At 37.8% G+C, this 23,088-nt stretch overlaps 3 pseudogenes across 1 annotated transcript; 2 read left to right on the forward strand and 1 right to left on the reverse strand.

Annotated features, from left to right (window-relative positions):
* Window positions 1-1,673: 1,673 nt before the first annotated feature.
* LOC143675787 (THO complex subunit 3 pseudogene) lies at window positions 1,674-12,904 on the forward strand (annotated as a pseudogene). Its single transcript, XR_013171674.1, has 3 exons — window positions 1,674-1,695; window positions 1,813-2,466; window positions 12,584-12,904. The product of XR_013171674.1 is annotated as a THO complex subunit 3 pseudogene (transcript).
* On the reverse strand, window positions 4,600-7,411 carry LOC143676388 (iron-sulfur cluster assembly 1 homolog, mitochondrial-like; annotated as a pseudogene).
* LOC143676389 (uncharacterized) lies at window positions 12,753-14,788 on the forward strand (annotated as a pseudogene).
* The last annotated feature ends 8,300 nt before the right edge of the window (window positions 14,789-23,088 follow it).

The following is a 23,088-nucleotide window of genomic DNA, read 5'->3' on the forward strand; positions in this document are numbered from 1 at the left end:
ATGTTTGCACAGTCCGTTACAGTATCCACTAACCACATGTGAGTATTGAGCACTTGAAGTGTGGCTGGTACAACTAAGGAACTGAATTTTTTAATTAATTTAAATTCAAATAGACACAAGTAGCTAATGGCTACCATATTAGGCACTGAAGCTTTAGTTTCATTTCCTCCTTTTGGCATCTCAATATGAATATTACTTCAAGCTTGGTTTCTGATCCATAAGCTTTTCTTTAGAAGCTCTTCCTCGTCCTCAGATGCCCATACATGAAATTACCTTTGACATATATCTCTGCTTCCTTTCCCATAGGCAGCTGATTGCCAGGTGCTGCAGGTTTTCTTCAGAGTGTCTCAGGGACCCATTTATTGAAACCACCAAATTTATGGAACCTCATTCTGTAAGACACCATAGCAGGCACAGTCCCTACCATCAAAAAGCGTATAACCCAGTTAAAAAAAACAAAACATAAACATATAAAATTCAAATAATGTAGCCATGAAATAACAAAATCTAAAGTTCATGAGATGTATTGCCAAGGAAATGCCCTCTGAATTCAGAAATCACTAGGGTCAGCAAGCTCCAGCTGAAAGAAATCAAAGCATACTTTGTCCTGGCCAGACTTCTGCAATCCTTCAGACTTTCTTGTTCCTTTCTGTTGTGCATCTCCACCACACTAATCTCCCTTTACCTTGCTCAAAAACCTTCAGCAATTCCCATGATTTAACATATGCCATGGTATCTCTCGCACTTCTTCACTGCCCCCTCTCTGTGCCGGTTTGAAACTTTTGTGTACCTCAGAAAAACCATGTTCAAGTCTCATTCAAAACTGCTGGGTGGGATCTTTTGATTAGGTGGTTTCTATGGAGATGTGTCTCCACCCATTCAAAGGGGGAGTTGCTCACTGGAGTCCTTTAAGAGGGACCCATTTTGGAAAAGGCTTCAGAGCCCTCGCAGTCAGAGACCTTTTGGAGATGAAAAAAGAAACACCCCCAGGAAAGATGTTTGAAAGGAGAAGCCGACCACTCCAACAGATGCCAGCCACGTGCCCTCCCAGCTGACAGGTGTTTCAGACCCATCAGCTTTTCTTGAATCAAGGTATCTTTGTCTGGACACTTCAATTTGGACATTTTTATAACCTTAGAACTGTAAACTTGCAACTTAATAAATTTCCTTTTTAAAAGCCATTCCATTTCTGGTATATTGCATTCTGTCAGCTTTAACAAACTAAAACAACCTCTTTCCATAAAACAATTACTTCCAGTTATTACTAATTCCCTCACCAATGACTTTCCATTACACTTAGAGTGTGTATCCCTCAATATTACACTTTAATTCATGACTATTAGCATATCACCCGAATTAAAATCATAGGCATTTTATGCACAAGTGTGGTTTTTACCCTTTTTCTGTACTTCTTAACCAGTGATTCTCAAGGAAGTCCCATTGGGACAAATGAAGAGAGGTACAGTTTGAAAACAAAATAGCTCTTCATTTGTCTCATTGGGACTTCTTTTAAAGTTTTATCATTTAACTTTAATTCTGAATTTCAAATATTAAAGGAAAATGTGAGATTTTTGCTTTATAAAAAAGTCATGTTTAATAAAGGAGGTCATGAAACAATTGTACAGTAATGATGAACAAGAAGATAAACATTGATTCATTGATTCCAGTTAGCCATGGATTTGGATTCTTTTAGAAGTAAAGGTTCAGGTTTTTTATTTTAATGGAGAAACTGTTAGTCATTAGACCTGCTGATTGTAAAGGAGCCACACAACTAGTATTCACCAGCTGAACAAATCATCAAAAATTTATAAGGACAGCGTAGGCGTTGCAGTCCTCGGGGAGTTGGGTGTGGCGGTCCCCGCAGCAACCACGGCACCTCTTTGCTGGGCCAAAGCGGTCCCGACTCGATGGCCCCCTGCTGCTCAGTGACCAGCAGACCGTGGCCCTGCGTGCTTGGGATGCAAGCGCTGTGCCAGGGCCACAGCAAGACGCACCAGTTCCCGGTGCATAGTGCCAAGGTGTACTCAGTGGCCTGGAGCTGCGGTGGGTGCCGCCTGGCCTCAGAGTCCTTCGACAAGGCGGCCAGCGTCTTCTTGGTGGAGAAGAACCTGTCAAAGAAAACAATAATCGGGGACATGTGGATAGAGTGAATGAGCTTTGTTGGTATACAAGTAATCCCGGCCTCTTTGCCACCGCATCCGGGAATAAAACCATCCGCACTTGGGATGTGAGGACTATGAAAGGCATCACCACTGTGAACACTAAAAGAGAGAGCGTTAGTATCTGCAGGAGTCCTGATGAACAGACCATTGCCATAGGTAACAAGGGTGACGTGGTGACCTTCATTGATGCGGAGACACACACCGTTCTAAAGTAGAGGAGCAATTCAAGTTTGAGGACAACGAAATCTCCTGGAACAATGAAAATAACATATTCTTTCTGACAGATGTCAGTGATCAACCTCAGGTGAGCGAATTCTAACAGAGGGGACTGCCATGCCTTTTATTTTTATTTTATAACTTTTTTTTTAATGAGAGAAGTAGAGGGTTTAACGAAAAATAGTGCACAAAATAAAGGGTTCCCTGGGGTGCCAGGATAGTTCAGTGGTAGAATTCTTGCCTGCCATGCAGGAGACCCGGTTCGATTCCCTGCCCATGCATTTTCTCAAACAAACTAAGAAACCAACAAAAACAAACTACCAGAATTCAACAAATAGTGCTGCAATAACCGGATATTAACAGGGAGAAAGAATGAAATGGGACCATGCCATACAGCATACCAAATAAATAAATAAAGAGTTCCCATTACCACTCTGTGTTTTTTTTTTTATGATCACAAGCAACATTTTTAAAATTGACATTAGAATCTCTACACACATACAGTATTGCACAAATCACAAGTGGATTAACAATTATATTAATGATACAAACTCATGAGCATTTACAGAAAGCTGCCCTTCCAGGTTTGGTGCATTTTGTGCCAGGTACTTTAGTGAATATCACAAATAAAGAAACTTGGGTGCTACTCCAATTCATGAGAATTAGCTTTCAAAACAAAGCACTATTTGCCACTTCACTGACTTTGTCAAACCAAGGAAAATCGATAGCTAAATGACAAAAATGTACACTGTTAAATAAAATTTAGTGATAAAAACTTTAGGTTAAAATGTTGGGCTTAAAACTTTAGCAATTGGATTTAAGGTCCAGAAAGTAAAACACATTGAGAATTTTAAGAAAAGATCCCCAAGTTCTGCTTCACAATTACTACTTTTTTGTTGTTGTTGTTGTTGTTGTTGTTTTGCATGGGCAGGCACCAGAAATCGAACCCGGCTCTCCAGCATGGCAGGTGAGATTCTACCTGCTGAGCCACCATTCACAGCACCCACTACTACATTTTAAAAGAATAATTCTGGACTACCAGTATATCTTCCCTGCTAGTGTAAATCATTGTTTCATGGTTTCACAGAATAAACGTTGTAATTCACATAAATGGGTTTTACCATTCAAAATAAAATAAAAACTTAATTCACCATCAAATTACTAAAACATTTTATCAAAATGTTGACCAGACAGAGAAGCCATATCATCATTTAACTGTCCTGACTGCCTGAGAGCACAGGGAATGCATAACCTATGGTGTCAGAAGACCTGAGGTTGAGTCCTGGCACTGCCCTAACTTGCAGTGAGATTGGATAAGACTTCAGTTTCCCTGGGGTTCTGTTTACTCAGCTATAGAATTGAGTGGAGACTGGGCTAGATGGCTTTTTAGAGATCTTTCAACTAAAAGAATCTAAGTGAGCTCCAGACTCCATTTTGAGCAGACACTTAGGGTAGCAAAAGATATGGATTAAGAAATAGGTGGTGGATGATACTGTGAGCCAGTGATTGTATACTTCAGATGGTCTGTACGGTGTGTGAATGTATCTCAATAAAACTGCACTTAAAAAAAAGAGAAGAAATAGGTGGTGGAATATTTTCTATCTTTCGGACCATCATTCAGTTCCAGGAAATTGTTGCCTAAAACCTTTCATCTAACGGCTGACACTGTTAAAGGGCAGACAAATGAGACATTCAGTAATGATATTTTAAAATTAAGATGTAAAAAGGCCATGACAAATTTGGCCAGAAAAGCAATGCACTACCACATTACTATAAGCAGTCAGGATTTCTTGCCTCTGAATTTCAAGAGCCATCAGTCTGGTTGGGAAAATGCCAAGGGGGTTGGACAATTCAAGCCATTTGACACAGATCTACCTGAATTCCTACCACTAAGGCAACTTCAGTGAAACAGGTTCTAACAAAAAACAGTTGAGAGAGTTAAGTGTAGGGTAGGATTTTTCTCTTTCTTTACAGAACAGAAAAATGATCCAAAGAGAGTATTGGCTTCTCATTTTTCATCTTCTAAAAAGAATACAAATATCATTTCTTGAATTCAACACACTGGCCTCATTTTCAAAATCCATATATTTCCTCATAAGGCAGCCATACAATAGAAACCTTGAGAACATGACAGTCACATTATTTCTTTAGGAAGCATTTAGGAAGCAAGTCTTCCAGGAGCATCCCTGAAGCCTACAGCTGAAGGAGGAGTCCTGGGGTGTCAGATATTAAAACTTTCTCCACAACCACAAGTTCCTTTGATGTTTGGGTTATTGAGCACAAACTCACTAGATAATTTGTCTTCTACATAGTCCATTTCTGCTCCTAAAAGAGTTAGCTGTGCTTTATTTTCAATGCACACTCTGACTCCATCTTGAACATCTTCTTCATTAGAATCTCCTTTTATCATCATATGCTCTAGAATATAAGAATATTACATGAAGCTGATCTGGATAGGACTAAGGTATATCAGAAGACTGGGTAAAGGATGATATCATCTGTATGTTAAAACTTCAACTTCTCTGTGTGAGACTAAAGGGAGAGATGTTTATTTGGTGCAAAATTTATATTTTGGATAGTGTATTTCCTAATTTAACTTACATGATAAGTTTAGTTGAACACCATAAGTACAGGGCATCTTGAATAGGGCATGAGATTTTGTTAGTTTGTCCAGGTCAGTGTGATGCCCCGATAAATCCCAGAGTGATGTGGACAGTGAATAAAGAAATATTGGCAGGGGGATGGGAAGAAAGGGGGAAAGGGTCAATGCCCCCATGTGGAGAATTTCTAATTCTCTTGCAAGCAGTAGGGACCACCAAATCAATAGACTGAGCCCCCAGTCTTAGGGTTCACCCTATGAAACTTATTCCTGCAAAAGATAGGCTAAGTCGACTTAAAACCAGGCCTAAGAGTCACTCCCAGAGAACCTCATTTGTTGCTCAGATGTGGCCTCTCTCTCTAATCTGACTTGGCAAGTGAACCCACTCCCCTCCCTCACCCCATGTGGGAACCTGACTCCCAGGAGTGTGAATCTCCCTGGCCACGTGAGACAGAAATCCCAGGGTGAGCTGGAACCCAGCATCAAGGGATTGAGAAAACTTTCTTGACCAAAAGGGGGAAAAGAGAAATGAGACAAAATCAAGTGTCCAGGGCTGAAAGATTTCAAACAGAGTGGAGAGGTTATCCTGGAGGTTATTCTTAGACATTATATAGATATCCATTTTCAGTTTAGGGTGTAATTGAGTGGCTAAAGGAAAGTACCTGAAACTGCAGAACTGTGTTCTAGTAGCCTTGTTTCTTGAAGATAATTGTTTAAAGATTTAACGTTTATAATGTGACTGTGTGATTGTGAAAACCTTGTATTCGATGCTCCCTTTTTCTAGGATATGGACAGATGAGTAAAGAATATGGGAAAAAATATATATAAACAAATAATAGGGGGAACAAAGTTAAAATCTGTTGAGTAGAGGGAGATACTAGTGGTCAATGAGAGGAAGGGGTAAGGGTATAGTGTATATGAGTTTTTTCTTTTTTTCTTTTTCTTTCTTTTCCTGGACTGATGCAAATGTTCTAAAAAATTATCATGGTGATGAATATACAACTATGTGTTGATATTGTGAACCATTGATTTTACACCATGTATGAAATGTTTATATGTTAAGAATGTTTGTGCTTGTATGTTATTTATCAATAAAAATCTTTAAAAAAAAAAAAAGTTGAACCAGTGTACCTGAGGGAAGTCTTAATTTTCCATGTCTGATTAGAGACCACTGGAGTGATAAGGATGCTCTTTAGTAGCAGTAGCTTTTCCAGATAAAGAAACACATTTTCTTCTTTTGGGGCTAATTCATTTATGTTGAGAAACAATTTGGGAACTGAATTAGTCCCAGAACTTTCTTTCCAGACCAAGAATTTACAGGTGGAGTGAAAATGTGCTAATTTTATAAGCAGTTGTTTTAGGATTCTAATGTTATAAGCAGAGTGAAATATTCAAAAATTTAAACAATTTTTGCTTTGAAAATGATGATGTGGGGAATATACTCATACCCTTATACTGTTGGTGAAAGCATTTGTTGATCCAGCCTTTTTAGTAAAGAAAATTTTATATATTTGTACTTTTTGATCCACTAGTTATAATTTTTGGATCTTATCCTGTGCATTCAAGTAGCCATCAGTAGGAGGTTAGCATGCATCCGTAAAATGAAATACCCTGTACTTGCTAAAAATGATGAGGCCAAAAAGAGCCAATGAATGTTAAAAAAAAATGATGCGGTCATACTGTATATCCTGATGTAGAAGGATATATAAGATATATAAAATGAAAAACAAATCATGCAGCAGTTTTTTATGTTAATGCTATTTATATTTTCCTTAAAAACACATTTAAATATTAGCATTATGCATAGAAAAGAAAGTGAGGCTGTAAATACCAAACAGCTGTTAATATTGGTTATCTCTGGGAAGGATAATAGATATATCTACATTATGTATTTCTGTAATGTTTGAATTTTTTTACAGTGAGCCTGTATTATTTTTGTAAGTAGAAAAAAACAAGATAAAAGTCTGTTCAGTTTAAACATGTGCATTTCATATTTCAATCTAAAATGTTTAAATTTTAAAATCTATATACTCATTTTATTAAAGCAGTTATGCACAAATGTCATTGAAGGATATATCGTATAATAAGCTTGGGTTTTTTTGTTTAGCAGTAATAGGACATAAAAATATTTCTCACAAATCCATGGTTAACTTGTTGAATTTGAGATGATTTATTTTCTAATATCTTCAAAAATATTTCCTTGGTTAGCTTGGATAAATAAAATGTTTTTGATACTTTCTAAAGTATGAAAAAGGAGAAAGGCCATTACAACCCTGGTTTGGACACCACCTTTCACACCTACATGTTCAGGCTTATCTTTAAGAAGCTGCTTATCTTGTTTACTGCTGAAGGTGGGGGTGAGGGCGGCCCGGGTGGGCTGCCTTTTCCTTTTGCTCCCAGCCGGAACAATGGCCCAGACTAAGGAAGCTGACATCTTGGCCGTCCCAGTTGCTCTCGTGTCTCGGGCTGGAGCTCGGTCACCTCAGCCTCTCTCCAAGGACATAGCATGTGCATTCACCACCCTATTATTAATACTTTGCATTAGTTTGGTACATTTTTTAAAAATCTATGAAAGCACATTTTTATAATTATATTATTAACTTTAGTCTATGTTAGAGTTAATGTTACTGTTGTTTAGTCCCATGGATTTTTTTTTTTATGATGGTAATATATGCAATCTAAACTTTATCTATTTAACCACTTTCAAATACATAATTCAGTGCTGTTAACGACATTCCCATTGCTGTGCTTCCGTCACCACCATCCATTACCAGAAGTTCTCCAACATCCCAAATAGAAACTCTGCAATTTCAGCACTGATACCCCATGCCCTTCCCCGCCCCCATCCCCTGGTAACCCATGTTCTGCATTCTGGCTGAGTTTGCTTGTTCTAATTTCGAGTGGGCTCATTCAGTGTTTGTCCTTTTGTGTCTGGTTTATTTTGCTCAGCATGATGTCTTCAAGGTTCATGTCATGTTGTCTCATGTATCAGAACTTCATTCCTTTTCATGGCTGAATAATATTCCATGTGCATATATACCACATTTTGTTTATCCATTTAGCAGTTGATGGACACTTGGTTTGCTTCCATCTTTTGACAACTGTGAATGTTGCTGCTGTGAACTTCAGTGTGCAAATAAATATCTAGGTGAGAAAAAAACTTCTAAGGAAATCTTTAAATGTTCTTATGTACTATTTGATACATATAAAAGAACAAGTGCAGTGTATATGTAAATTACAAAGCATAATAAATAAATTAAATGAACCCACACCTAATTTAAGACATGGGTGATACTGATAGACCACCCATAATTTAAGTTTATCCTCTTTAACAAGTGTCCTTATTTTTGCTCTAATTGCATATATTTCAGTGAGTTATTTTCACTGTATAGCATATTTAAAATATGACATTTATATGGATTATATGTGTGTGAAGATTTGTCAAAAAATATTTTAAAAAACAAATGTGGGGCGGGCCGCGGTGGCTCAGCGGGCAAGAGTGCTTGCCTGCCATGCCGGAGGACCTCGGTTCGATTCCCGGCCCTAGCCCATGTAAAAAACAAACAAACAAACAAAATATAATAAAACAAGAAAATGTTTCCCTTTCTTCCTCCCTTCCTTCCTTCCATCCTTCCTTCCTTCTCTCTGTCTTTCCTTCCCTTCCTTCCTCTCTCTTAAAAAAAAAAAAAAAAAAAACAAATGTGGTATTTAACTTCTATAGTCAATATTTTGTCTCACTTACGGCATTTGAATTGTTTTCTTTCTAGTGTGCCTATTTACTCATTTCATGAGTTTTCACTTTTTTTAACTATTTTGAACACCCTGATTTCACATTACTGTGAGATAATCTTTCTACTTCATATTTCCTCCACGCCAAACTGAGTAAACCACTTATCTGCTTATGTTCCTAGTCTACTCAAGTGATTTCATTCCGTCTTTGTATTGACTGTCCCTCCCTCTAGTTTTGTATAACAAGCTTACTGCATGTTCCTTCTTCCAAATCATTGACATATCAAATGAATAAAATTGGTCCTAACATTGATCCCTGGAGCTTTGTAACCCATCCATTCCAAACTGTTCCACACTTTGATGTCAAAGTCAGTGTTTAATCTACTTAAGTAGTTCATCCCTATACCATACGTATCTAACTTCTAAATTAGTTGTCTCTATAGTGTTCTTTTCATTATACTTTATCCTGAAGTCCAAGTAATCGGTTCATGGCTTCCATCAGCTGATATTTATCATTAGGCCAGAAGTTATTTCAAATCACTGAGGCAGATATGAAGTGAATACATGACTGCTCTCTCTTCTTTAAAACAGCAGAATTTTATTGTCTCGTGATTATGGAAGCTAAAAGTCCAAAATCAAGGTATCAGCAGGGCCATGCTTTTCTTAAAGGGGGAGTCTGTTCCACGCCTTGCTCCTGGCTTCAAGTGGGTGGCCAGCAATCAATAGTATTCCTTGGCTGCTTGTGGCAGGATAACTCAATCTCTGCCTCAGCACAAGGCTGTCTCTCTCTCATTCCTCTCTCTCTCTCCCTCTGTCCCCTTCTCCCCCGGTTCACCATTGTCTCTGTCTGTGTTCAAATCTATGTCCTTATAAAGGGAGCAATCTTATTGGACTAAGGCCCACCATAATCCAATTTGGCCTCTTCTTAATTAATGACATCTTCAAAGGTCCTATTTACAGTCAAGTTCACATTCACAGGATGGGGAGTTAGGACCTGAAAATGTCTTTTTGGGGGACACAATTCAATCCATAACAGACTATGTGCGGTGAGTGTCAACCATATACATGTGTTTGTGAGAGTGCTGAGCTGTGGGCCTAAAGAGATGATATGGTTTAGGTAAATCTGCATGACAAATAATCCTTGGTATTTAAATGAATGCAACATCCTTGGTATTTAAATAAATACATTGCTATCATATCTTCAATATACCTGTATGCACTGTGATTCCTGGTTTCCTTTATACACTTTGTTTAATCAATCATCCTCTTCCTAAGCATGCTGTACATTAATTCCCACCATAAGAAAGAACCACCAGAGTATAAGTTTAGGAAATTCACAAGGAAATAAGACAAGGTCTATGCTTGTGGGTTTTATGATGGGGGATTGGAAGGCTAGGGGGAGAGCATGCTGGCTCTTTTTAAGTTAAGTCATGACATTTTGTTATTTCCAAAGGTGGATTTCCTACGAAACCTACCAATATCTTGTCCTCCATGGAAGTTAACTTAATAATTTTAAATCTTGTACTTAGGAGAAAAGGGATATTTAGAGAATGAAAAATAATTTAGTGAGGGTTTTTATTTATAATAAATGATATAGACATAGTCAAAGGTGTCTTTTAAGCCATCTCTACCTTTACAAATGAATTCAAACATCTGTAAAGAATCAAGAAGAATACATTTGAATTACAATACTCAAAATCTAGTAGACTAGTAAAAAATTGTAAAACTCTACCTTAAAAAGGTGAGTTTTACTACATGTGCATTATACCTTAATTTTTTTAATGAAGGGAAAAATAGATAGAACCTTCACTTTAAAAAATCTGGTAGACAACACAACCTCAAAATGGGAGAAAATATTTAGAAATCATAGTTCTGATGAGGTTTTATTTCCAGAATACATAAAGAACTCCTATACTTCAACAACGAAAAGGCAAACAATCAAATTTTTAAGTGGTCTAAGTACTTTGTACAGATGTTTATCCAAGAAGATCTACAAATGGCCGATAAGCCTATGAGAAGCCGATAAGCCTATGAAAAGATGTTCACATCATTGGCCATTAGGGCAATGCAAATCAAAACCACAATAAGATACTAACTAACACCCACTAGAAAGACTACTGTTTTAAAAAATGGAGTATAACAATTGTTGGAGATGATGTGGAAAAATAGGAACACTTGTCCATTGTTGATGGGGTGAATGTAAAATGGTGCCATCACCACTACCCTTGTGCATGATTTCCCCCATACCCCAAGCACCTGAATGCTACAAAGGCCCCTCCAATGTGCTCCAAGCAAGCCTGCCACATCCCCCTCCCCATGCATCCTTACCCCACACCCCTGCCCCACGCATGCATGCAAGCCTGTCCCAGCCCAACCCACCACTCCAATACAAGCGCACAGTCTTGCCCACCCCTCTTCTGAGACCTCGAAACTGCATCCAGCCCCATGATCCCCACGCTCCCCACATCCCACCCCCTGCCCCCTGTGGTCACCTGCACATGTGGGCTACAGGCACTCACCTTCATACCCTGGCCACTCCTGCACCCAGTCTATATAGTAGGGCAACTCTGCACCAAACCCCTAAACTCTGCACACGCGCACACATGTCAGCATCCAGTCCCACGGACATGTACACACGCATACCCCCACTCCTGCCACACCTCCTCAACTCTGGGCAAGCACTGACCTGAGCATCTGGGCCATACTAGCCCCCAGCCCACACAGGGGCAATCCAGCTCCGCTGCCAATGAGCTCTGCTCGCGCGCACACCAGAGCCCTGCCCCCCACCCCCCCAACGGACCCAACCATGACCTCCTTCTGGGCACCCATGATTCCATGCACTGACCTCTTGAACCCTGCACTCTACAACTCCTGTCCCGCACACGTGCACACCATTGCCACATCCCCCCACACAAGTGCCCTTCTCCCACACCTAGCAGTGTGCCGCATAGCCGCCACCCTACACACACATGCACCCCTAACCTAGCTCCACCGCTGCACCTGTGCCAGGGCCCTGCCCACCTGACATCATCCACCCCTGACACACATCCTGCAACCTGTGCAACCCATGCCCAGCCCGTACACACTTGTGCATCCACATCCCAGCCCCCCTGAACCCCTCTCTCTGCACAAAGACACAGCCGCACCCCACCCTCCCTGTGCCCCAGCTCATGTGCCATGTAGCCCACACCCTGACACCCACAACCCACATGCTCCACATGCCCAGCTACACCCAGCCCATGTACCAGCCCCAGCACATCCACTCAGCCCCCCATCCGCATCCCGCCATGCCCTACCTCTGTGTCCCCCTCGCTGCACCCTGTTCCTGCGTTTCAAGTCCTGTCTGAGCTGCACCTCACCGCCACAGCACCCCCACCTCACCTCCACAACACTGTGACCTGCACCCCATGCTCACAGTCACCAATGTAGCATCCCCGACCCAGGTGTATGCCTGTGCCCTTCCCCAGACCCCACATACTGCTCCACACCCATCCCTCAAATACAAAGCTTTAGACTACTGAAGGGAATCAACTTCTAAAGTAACACTATCAAGGTATTTAGATGTCGCAAAGACAGAAGATCAATAACTATATGAAGATGCAGACAGATATAGCCCAGTCGAATGACCAAATTAAAACACTGGAGGAGACACAGACTGGAATAACTAATCAAAGATGTTCATACAACTCTGTTAAATAAAATCAGTGAGATGGCTAATGAAATAAAAGAGATCAAGAAGACACTAGAATGTACTAAGAAATGATGAATATGCAACTATGTGATGTTATTAAGAATTACTGATTGTACATGTAGAATGGAATGATTTCTAATTGTTTTGTTAATTCTTTTTTTTAATTAATTAAAAAAAAAAAAAAAGAAGATACTAGAGCCCTGTATCCATGGCGCCCTGTCCCCTGCCTGGGCCACGGAGCCCTCTGGAGGCGGAAATGGTTGCTGGCACAGAGAGGGGAAAGACAGATGATTCCTGCCTTATGGTTTCTCACAGACTGAAGATGAGAAAAAAATAACTCAGCAAGGGGGTATGATATCCTGCAAAGCAAATTGCACGGCAGACCCAGGGGTCAGTGACTTTTGAGGATGTGGCTGTGAGCTTCACCCTGGAGGAGTGGGCTTTGCTGGATTCTTCTCAGAGGAGCCTCTACAGAGAGGTGATACTGGAAACCCTCAGGAACCTCTCTTCAGTAGATGATGAGGTATTAAAGCCAATGGGTCAGTTTCTCAGGGGAATATTTTTGGGCAAAACAAGTCCAAAGAACAGATAATAGCAAAGTTCACAAAAAATGATTCCTGGGTTTGTATTTTAGGGAAAAAATGGAAAGACCATAACTGTGAAAATCAGCACAAAAACAAGGGGAGACATCTGAGCAGAAATCGTGTGGTGCAGAGACTAAGCAATAAAGGTAATCAATGTAAAGAAACCTTGAGTCAGATTTCAAACCTTAATCTGTACAAGAAAACTCCTGGAATACATACATATGAATGCAGTGATTGTGTAAAAGCATTCACACATCATGCATTCCTTAAATGGCACATCAAATCTCATATTGGATACAAACCATATGAATATCAAGAATGTGGACAGGTCTGCAGTTCTCCCTCCTACTTGAGAATACCTGGGGGAACTCACAGTGAAAAGAAATCCTATGTCTGTAAATTTTGTGGAAAATCTTTATTCATTTCTATTGGTTCACTCGACATATAAAAACTCACACTGTATATAAAACCTACGCTTGCAAGAAGCATGCAAAAGTCTTCAATGAGTTCAGCAGTCTTACTAGATGCTGGAAGAATCATAGTGGAGAGAAACCATATAAATGTAAGGAATGTGGGAAAGAGTGTATTTATCCTTCATCCTTAGGAAGACATATGATAACACACACTGGAGAGAAACTGTATGAATGTAAACAATGTGCTAAAGCCTTTATTTGTACCACTTCCTTTTGAAGACATGAAAGGATTCACACTGGAGAGAAACCATATGAATGTAAACAATGTGGAAAAGCTTTCAGTTATTCCCATTCCTTTTGACGACATGAAAGAACTCACACTAGAGAAAAACCCCATGCATGTAAGTACTGCGGAAAAGCCTTCAGTTGGCTTGAATCTTTTCAAAGACACGTGAGAATACACACTGGAGAGAAACTCCACCAGTGTAAAAAATGTGGGAAAGCCTTCAGTTGTCCCAGTTCATTACAAAGACATGAAAGAACTCATACTGGCGAGAAACCCTATGAATGCAAGTATTGTGGGAAAACCTTTAGTTGGCTAGAATCTTTTCAAGGACATGTGAGAAGGCACAATGGAGAGAAACGTTATGAGTGTAAACAGTGTGGTAAAGCATTCAGTTGTCCCACTTCCATTCAAAGACATGAAAGGACTCACACTAGAGAGAAACCCTATGAATGTAAAAAAATTTAGGAAAGCATTCAGTTATCCTCAATCACTTAGAATACATGAAAGAATTCACACTGGGGAGAAACCCTAGGAATGTAAAGAATGTGGGAAATACTTAAATTGTTTGTCAGCTTTTAGAAGACACATGATAACGCACACCGGAGAAAAACCCTACAAATATAAACAATGTGGTAAAGCCTTCAGTTGTCCCAGTTCAGTGTGAAGACATGAAAGGGCTCACAGTGGAGAAAAGCCCTATGAATGTAAGTTTTGTGGGAAGGCCTTCCGTTGACTTGCATATTTTCAAGGGCATTTGAGAATGCATGCTGGAGAGAAACCTTATGAATGTAAACAATGTGGGCAAGTCTTCAGTAGTCCTAGTTCACTTCGAAATCATGAAAGGACTCACACTGGAGAGAAACCCTATGTATTAAGTATTGTGGGAAAGCTTTTTGTTGGCTTGCATCCTTTCGAGGACATGTGAGAATACACACTGGAGAGAAGTTATATAAATGTGAAAAAATGCGGGAAAGCTTTCAGTTGGTCCTCTTCCTTGCTGAAACATGTGAGAACACACAGTGGAGAGAAACTCTATGAATGTAACCAATGTGGGGAAACCTTCAAGTGACCTTCATCTTTACAAAAGCATATGAGGGTTCATACTTGATAAAAGATCTGTAAGTGTTAAAAATACAAAAGGAAAGCCTTTAATTCTTATTCTTACAAGAACATCTGAGAACTCACACTGGTGGGAATCCCTGCAAATAAAAGCAATGTGGCAAAAAAGAAAGGTAATGTGGGGGTGCCTCATGTTAATTAATTCATGTATAATTGTCCAGAAATTTCAAACCATGACAGAAATCTTATGAAATTTATAAATGACATAGTCTTGACATAGTACTTCATTTTAAAAATTTTTTATTAATTTAAAAAATATTACAAGAAAGAAACACAAACATTCTTAATATATGCTCATTCCATTCTACATATATAATCAGTAATTCACAATATCATCACACAGTTGCATATTCATCATCATGATCATTTCTTAGAACATTTGCATCAATTCAGAAAAAGAAATAAAAAGACAACAGAAAAATAAAACAAAAACAGAAAAAAATATTTACATACCATACCCCTTACCCCTCCCTTTCATTGATCACTAGCAATTCAAACTAAATTTATTTTAACATTTGCTCCCCCTATTATTTATTTTTATTCCATATGTTCTACTCGTCTGTTGACAAGGTAGATAAAAGGAACATCAGACACAAGGTTTTCACAATCACACAGTCACATTGTGAAAGCTTATCATTATACAATCATCATCAAGAAACATGGCTACTGGAACACAGCTCTACATTTTCAGGAAGTTCCCTTCAGCCTCTCCATTACATCTTGGATAACAAGGTAATATCTACTTAATGCGTAAGAATAACCTCCAGGATAACCTCTCAACTCTGTTGGAAACTCTCAGCCATTGACACTTTGTCTCATTTCACTCTTCCCCCTTTTGGTCTAGAAGGTTTTCTCAGTCCCTTGATGCTGGGTCTCAGCTCATCCTAGAGTTTTGCTCAATCCCTTGATGCTGAGTCTCAGCTCATTCTGGGATTTCTGTCCCACGTTGCCAGGAAGGTCCACACTCCTGGGAGTCATGTCCCACGTAGCCAGGGCAAGGGTGGTGAGTTTGCTTGTTGTTTTGGCTGGAGAGAGAGGCCACATCTGAGCAACAAAAGAGGCTCTCTTGGGGGTGACTCTTAGGCTTAAATTTTAAGTAGACTTGATCTATTCTTTGTGGGGTTAAGTTTCATATGAACAAACCCTAAGACTGGGGACTCAGCCTATAGCTTTGGTTGTCCACACTGCTTGTGAGAATATCAAGAATTCAACTTGGGGAGGTTGAATTTCCCCCCACTCTCACCATTCCCTGAAGGGGACTTTGCAAATACTTTTCCACTCACACAGTACTTCCTGTGAAAAGTGAATTCCTAGACTGAGTTTCCAATTCTTTTGGAAATAAAGTATTGATATGACAAAATACTTCTTTAAATGATCTTTTACCAGTACTACAAATGTTTTAATGAGTAGGGTTTATTTTTTATAACTTAAATAACCAAAAATTTAATCTATCTATTGGTAATAATAAAGTGTATTTTAATATGCAAAGTGGACTTAATTTTTTAAATCACTTTTAATTGCCCCGTAAATAAGGAGACATGGGAAAATTACATTTGGTATTTGTTGAAATTTTATTACTGGTCTCATATGGTAGGTATTAGATATCATTTATGAATTATATATGTATATTCTATCCTTTCTTACTGAGAAAAGCTGTTTTTCCCTTTCTTTTCTCCTCTTCTTTCTTCTTTCTTTCTTTCTTTTTTCTTTTCTTTTTTTTTTTTTTGCTAGAAGACCCTTATTCTACTTTCCTTGTAGTAAGTAAATTGCCTGAAATTATAAGTATGAAAAACTTATCAGAGTCACATGTGCATTGTTATTTTCATCTTTGGCCCTTTTGCCTTTATCTTTGCTTCTGGCTGGGATTCAAATCATATTGTTAAGTGAGTACGACAATAAAGTCTAGTGTTAAATATGGTCTTCTGGATGATATGTCTACATGGTTAATGTTGGAAACCAGTTTCCAGAATTTAATTCCTTTGTGGTTTCATGTTAGAATTCACCAATGTCCTAATTTAGGTAAGTTTGGGAAGGCAGAAGTAAGAAAGCCATTACTCAGGTTTTGAGCCACCATAAAGGGAGACAACACAGATGCATAGGCATATCATGGATAGGCATGTCATGGATACCATCTTCCTGCTAATTTTCCTGATTCTTGGCTCTACCAATCAAGAGCTTCCTCAAAACTCAACACCAACTACTTGCATTTTCTCAGAAGTAGTTTCCACAGACATCTGCAAAAACTCCACATCAGTAATAAATCCCAAAGTTCAGAAGCGCTAATGTGTCTATGAGCCCACTGATTTTGACTGTTACAGTTGGGAATATTTTCTGTTTCTGGTGCCTTTATTTTTAGATTGTAATTGTATGGTGTCTAATTTGTATAATAAACATTACATTCTGTTAAGAAAAAAAAAGAAGTCACTAGAAGAGCATAAAGAGGAATTTGAAAGAATAAGTAGAAAAATAGCAGATATCACAGAGATTAAAGAGGCTATAGACCAAATAAAAAATATACTAGAGACACACAACAGCAGATTTGAAGAGGCAGAAGAAAGAATAAGCAAACTAGAGGACAGGACAACTGATTTTGAACACACAAAAGAGCAAATAACAAAAAAAGATGGAAAAATTTGAATTGGATCTCAGGGAAATGATGGATCTTTATAAAAGATATAGATATGCAAATCAAAGAATCCCAATGAACTCCAAAAGAATAAATCCAAGTATGACACATACTAATCAGTCTGTTAAATGTTGAAGAGAAAGCAGAAAATCATGAAAGCAGGAAGAGAAATCTACTACATTCAAGGAAAACCACAGAAGACTGATTTGGACTACTCAACTGGCACTATGGAGTCCAGAAGGCAGTGGTATGATATATTTAAGATCCTGAAAGAGAAAGACTTCCAGCAAAGAATTCTGTACAAATTGTCCTTCAAAACTGAGGGAGAGATTAAAATGTTCACAAAGACTGAGAGAATATGTCAACAGACCAGCGATATATGAAATACTAAAGAGAATTCTACCAGCTGAAAAAAAAAAGACAGGAGCAGGGGGTCTGGAGGAGGGCACAGAGTTGAGATCACCAGTAAGTGTAACATAAAGGATTAAAAGGGAAAGGCAGAAAAGATTATATAGATCTGACAAAATCCAAAAGATAAGATAATGGATTGAAGAAATACCTTCACAGTAATAACTTTGAATGTTAACAGACTAAATTTACCAATTAAAAGATACAAATCGGCAGAGTGGATTGAGAAATATAATCCAGCTATATGCTGCTTACAAGAGGCTCATCTTTCTTTGCAATCAAAAGAAAGCAGGAGTAGCTATACTAATATCAGATAAAATAGATTTTAAATGTAAAGACATCATGAGAGACAAAGAAGGACACTATGTATTAGTAAAAGGGACAATTAACCAAAGAGGAAATAACAATCATAAACGTTTATGTTCACAATCAAGGAGCTCCAAAATACATGAGAAAGACATTGGCAAAACTAAAGGGAGTGATAGACATTTCAACAATAAGAGTAGGAGACTTCAATACGTCACTCTCCTCTATAGATAGAACAACCAGACAGAGGATCAACAAGGTAATAGAGAACTTAAACAGTTTGATAAATGAACTAGACCTAACAGATATATAGAGATCATCACACCCCAAAACACCAGGATATACATTTTTCTCTAGTGCTCATGGAACATTCTCCAGGATAGATCACATACTAGGGCACAAAACAGGTCTTTATAAATTAAATAACATTGAAACTACTCAAAGCACTTTCTCTGATCACAATGGAATGAAACTGGAAGTCAATAATCACAAAAGAACAAGAACTTTCACAAATACATGGGGATTGAATAACACACTCTTAAACAATGAGTGGATCTAAGAAGAAATTGCTAGAGAAATCAGTAGCTATCTGAAGATGAGTGAAAATGAGAATACAATATATCAGAACTTATGATATGTGCAAAGGCTGTGCTGAGAGGGAAATTTATTGCCCTAAATGTCTATATTAAAAAAGAAGAAAAAGCAAAAATCAAGGACTTAATTGCTCACTTGAAGGACCTTGTGAAAGAACAGCAAACTAACCCCAAAACAAATAGAAGAAGAGAAATAACAAAGATTAAGGCTGAGTTAGATGATTGGAAGAGCAAAAGAACAATAGAAAGAATCAATAAAACCAAAAGCTGGTTCTTTGAGAAAAATCAATAAAATCGATGGGCCACAAGCAAGTCTAACAAATAAAAAAGGGAGAGGATGCAAATAAATGAAATCAGAAATGAGAAGGGGTGCATTAACACAGACCTTGAAGAAATTTTTCTAAAAGTCCATGAGGATGCTAGGAATAACTATAACCAACAAACTAGACAACTTAGATGAAATGGACAAATTCCTGGAAATACACGAACAAACCAAACGGACTCAAGAAGAAATAGAAATCTCAATAAACCAATCACAAGTAAAGAGATTCAATTAGTCATCAAAAATCTTCCTACAAATAAAAGCCCAGGGCAAGATGGCTTCACGGGGGAATTTTACCAAACATTCCAAAAAGAATTAATGCCAATCCTGCTCAGACTTTTCAAAAAAATTGAGGAAGGAACACCACCTAACACATTTTATAAAGCTAACATCACTTTAATACCAAAACCGGGTAAAGATGCTATAAGAAAGAAAAACTACAGGCCAATCTCCCTAATGAATTTAGATGCAAAAATTCTCAACAAAACATTAACAAATTGAATCCTACCGCACATTAAGAAAAGTTATACACCATGATCAAGTGGGGTTTATACCAGAAATGCAAGGATGGTTCAACACAAGAAAATCAGTTAATGTAATTCAGCACATTAACAAATTGAAAGAGAAAAGTCATATGATCATCTCGATTGATGCTGATAAAAGCATGCAACAAAAATTCAACATCCTTTTCTAACAAAAACATTTCAAAAGATAGGAATCAAAGGTAACTTCCTCAATATGATAAAGGGCATATCTACCTGTACGTAGTTTTGTACAGAGGATGTATAATTTCAGGGTATAGGGAGAAATGCTATTGCATAATATGGACTACTTAAACAATTAAACATTAACAGTATCCCAGCAAATCAAGGGGTACATAAAGGGGTGACGGATAAGAGTTAGGGGGAGAATTGGATTTTCTATTTGGTGAGAGTGGGTTTATTGGTTATCTTTCCTTGGAAACAATGAAAGTATCTGAAATTGAGAATGTTGATGGACTGTTGACTTTGGACATTATACATGAGGCCCAGAAGATGGAGGTGGCTGAAAGTTGCACTGACTGAAAGGCAGGATTGGCAAATGATGGTAAATATGTACGATCATGCTGCTACAAAAAGAAATGAAATTGTGAGGCATGCAACAATGTGAATGAACCTGTGGGACATTTGGTGAGGCAAAATAATGCAGAAACAAAAGAGCAAATATTGTATGATCTCATTTAGAAAATATTTATAAGAAAACTAAGGTCCAGGTTGTAAGCTCTTACAGCAGTCACATTTAGTCCAAAGCAGTAATTGTTATTTCTGGAGTTTGAAAGGCTGTTTTACATATGCATAACCTGGTATTTAGAGATAAGAATGAAGCTGACCAGTTGGGATTAAGGTAATTCAGAATACGGAGATAAGGAAGACATTGTCTGTATTTTAGAAATTCATCTACTTCTTGAGACCAAAGGAAGAAAGTCTTCTTTTGCATAGAACCTAAATTTTCTGTAGCACATAATCTAACTCAACCTATCTGGATAGATCATATAAACAACCCAAACACAGGGAGCCCAGAATAAGAATGAGAGCCTTTAATCCTGTATAATTTAATGTAATGCCTGGATATATCCCAGAGTATATTAAGCAGGTAGTCAAAAAGTATTGGCAACCTCCCTTGAGGGATGGGAGAAAAAAATATGGAAACATTAAACTTTACCACCAGGGAAACCCCGATACTATGTCAAACATTAGGGACACACAAAACAATAGGCCAAGCTCTTTTATTGAGGCTTGCTCTCTTGAGGCTTATGTATGTAACAGAGAAGCTTAGCCTACATATAGATATGCCTAAGGGTCAACTCTGGAGGACCTCTTTTTTTGCGCAGATGTGGTCTTTTTCTCTATAAGCCCAACTCTGCAAGTGAAACTATGCTCCTCCTACATGACATCCAGGGGTGAAAGTCTCTCTGGAGGCATGGGAGATGACTCCTAGGGATGAGTCTGGCCTTGGCACTGTGGGATCAACAATGCCATCCTGGTCAAAAGGGGGGAAAGGAGTGTAACAAATAAGATATCAGTGGCTGAGAGAGTTCAAATAGAGTCAAGAGGCTAATCTAGAGGTCACTCTTAAGCAAGCTTCAGTTACACATTGCTACCTATTGTAACTTGCCAAACCACAACCAGAACCATTCCAGTCATTACTAAAGAATACTTAGGGTATTATATAAGATTCTACAAAGGTTCCATGCATTAGGGTAACTTTCAAGAAATCTACAACCTCCAGATGTGTCCCTGGACCAGTTAAGTCCTGAAATACAGAGGACCCAACCTCTCTAGAACATGCACTAGTTCCATCCCCCTATCCCATATTATTAACAGCCTCTTTCAACATGAAAAATCTAGAAGGGGCATAGCCCAAATATCCCTATAGAGTGGGAGAAAGAGCTAAAGGTGTAATAGAGAGGCTGGAGGGAGCAACTTGAAAATGCAGAGCTGTGTTCCCATAGCTGTGTTTCTTGAAGATTGTGTAATGATATAGCTTTTGCAATGTGACTGTGTGATTGTGAAAACCTTGCATCTGATGCTCCTTTTTTAAAAAATTTTTTATTAATTAAAAAAAAATTACAAGAAGCACAAACATTCCCAACACATACACTCAGTAATTCACAATATCATCACATAGTTGCATATTCATCATCATGATCATTTCCCACACATTTGCATTAATTCAGAAAAAGGCATAAAAAGACAACAGAAAAATAAAACAAAAACAGAAAAAAAAAATTTTGCATACCATATCCCTTACCCCTTGCTTTCATTGATCACTAGCATTTCAAACTAAATTTATTTTAACATTTGTTCCCCCTATTATTTATTTTTATTCCATATATTCTACTCATCTGATGCTCCTTTTATCTACCTTATGGACAGATGAGTAAAACATATGGATTAAAAATTAATAAATAATAGGTGAAACAAATGCTAAAATAAATTTAGTAGATTGAAATGCTAGTGATCAATGAAAGGGAAGGGTAAGGGGTATGGTATGGATGAATATTTTTCCTGTTTTCTTTTTATTTCTTTTTCTGAGTTGATGCAAATGTTCTAAGAAATGATCATGATGATGAATATACAACTATGTGATGAAAAAATGTTCATATTGTATGTTGATTAGTTTTATTAATACAAATTTAAAAAAAAGAATTACTGATCTCCATGGTGAAAAATAAATAAATAAATAATGGGGGAACAAACGTTAAAATAAATTTAGTAGATTGAAATGCTGGTGATCGGTGAGGGGAAGGGGGAGGGTGTAAGGTATGTGTGAATTTTTTCCTTTTTTCTTTTTCTGGATTGATGCAAATGTTCTGAGAGGTGATCATGGTGTTGAATACACAACTGTGTGATGATATTGTGGGTTATTGTTTATATACCTAGAATGAAATGATCATATGGTAAGAATGTTCATGTTTGTATGTTTTTATGTTTAAAAATAAATAAATAAATAAATAAATAAAATAAAAGTGATGGTGGAGTTATACAGCAAAGGAAAGGTCTAGCATGAGTATGAGTGCTGAGTAATTATTTTGATATTTCTTTTAGTCTCTGATACCTTATAGCAGCTAGAAGTAAAAATCTAAAATTGTGGAATTTTAACCCATACCAAACTCTGAAATCTGTTCTACAACTAATTATTGCGATATGCTTTGAAATTTATTGCTTTTTTGAACATATGTTATTTTTCACGAAAAAGAAAAAAAAAGAGAAGGAGGAGTATAACAGAGAGAATAAGATTTAACAAATGACTATGACGCTGAATCATTATATTGACGTTTCTTTTAGTCTCCAGTGTCTTGGAGTAGCTAGAAGAAAAAAATGAAAAACCGTGGCACTGTAACCCATACCAAACTTTGAAATCTGTTCTGTAACTACTTGTTAAAATGTACTTGTTAATTTATTGGGCTTTTTGATATATATGTTATATTTCACAATTAAAAAAACTGTACAATTAGATAAATGATATCTAATAGAGTAAAAGTGAAAGACTAT

This window comes from Tamandua tetradactyla, chromosome 3 (assembly GCF_023851605.1).
Source record: "Tamandua tetradactyla isolate mTamTet1 chromosome 3, mTamTet1.pri, whole genome shotgun sequence".
Classification (NCBI taxonomy): Eukaryota; Metazoa; Chordata; class Mammalia; order Pilosa; family Myrmecophagidae; genus Tamandua; species Tamandua tetradactyla.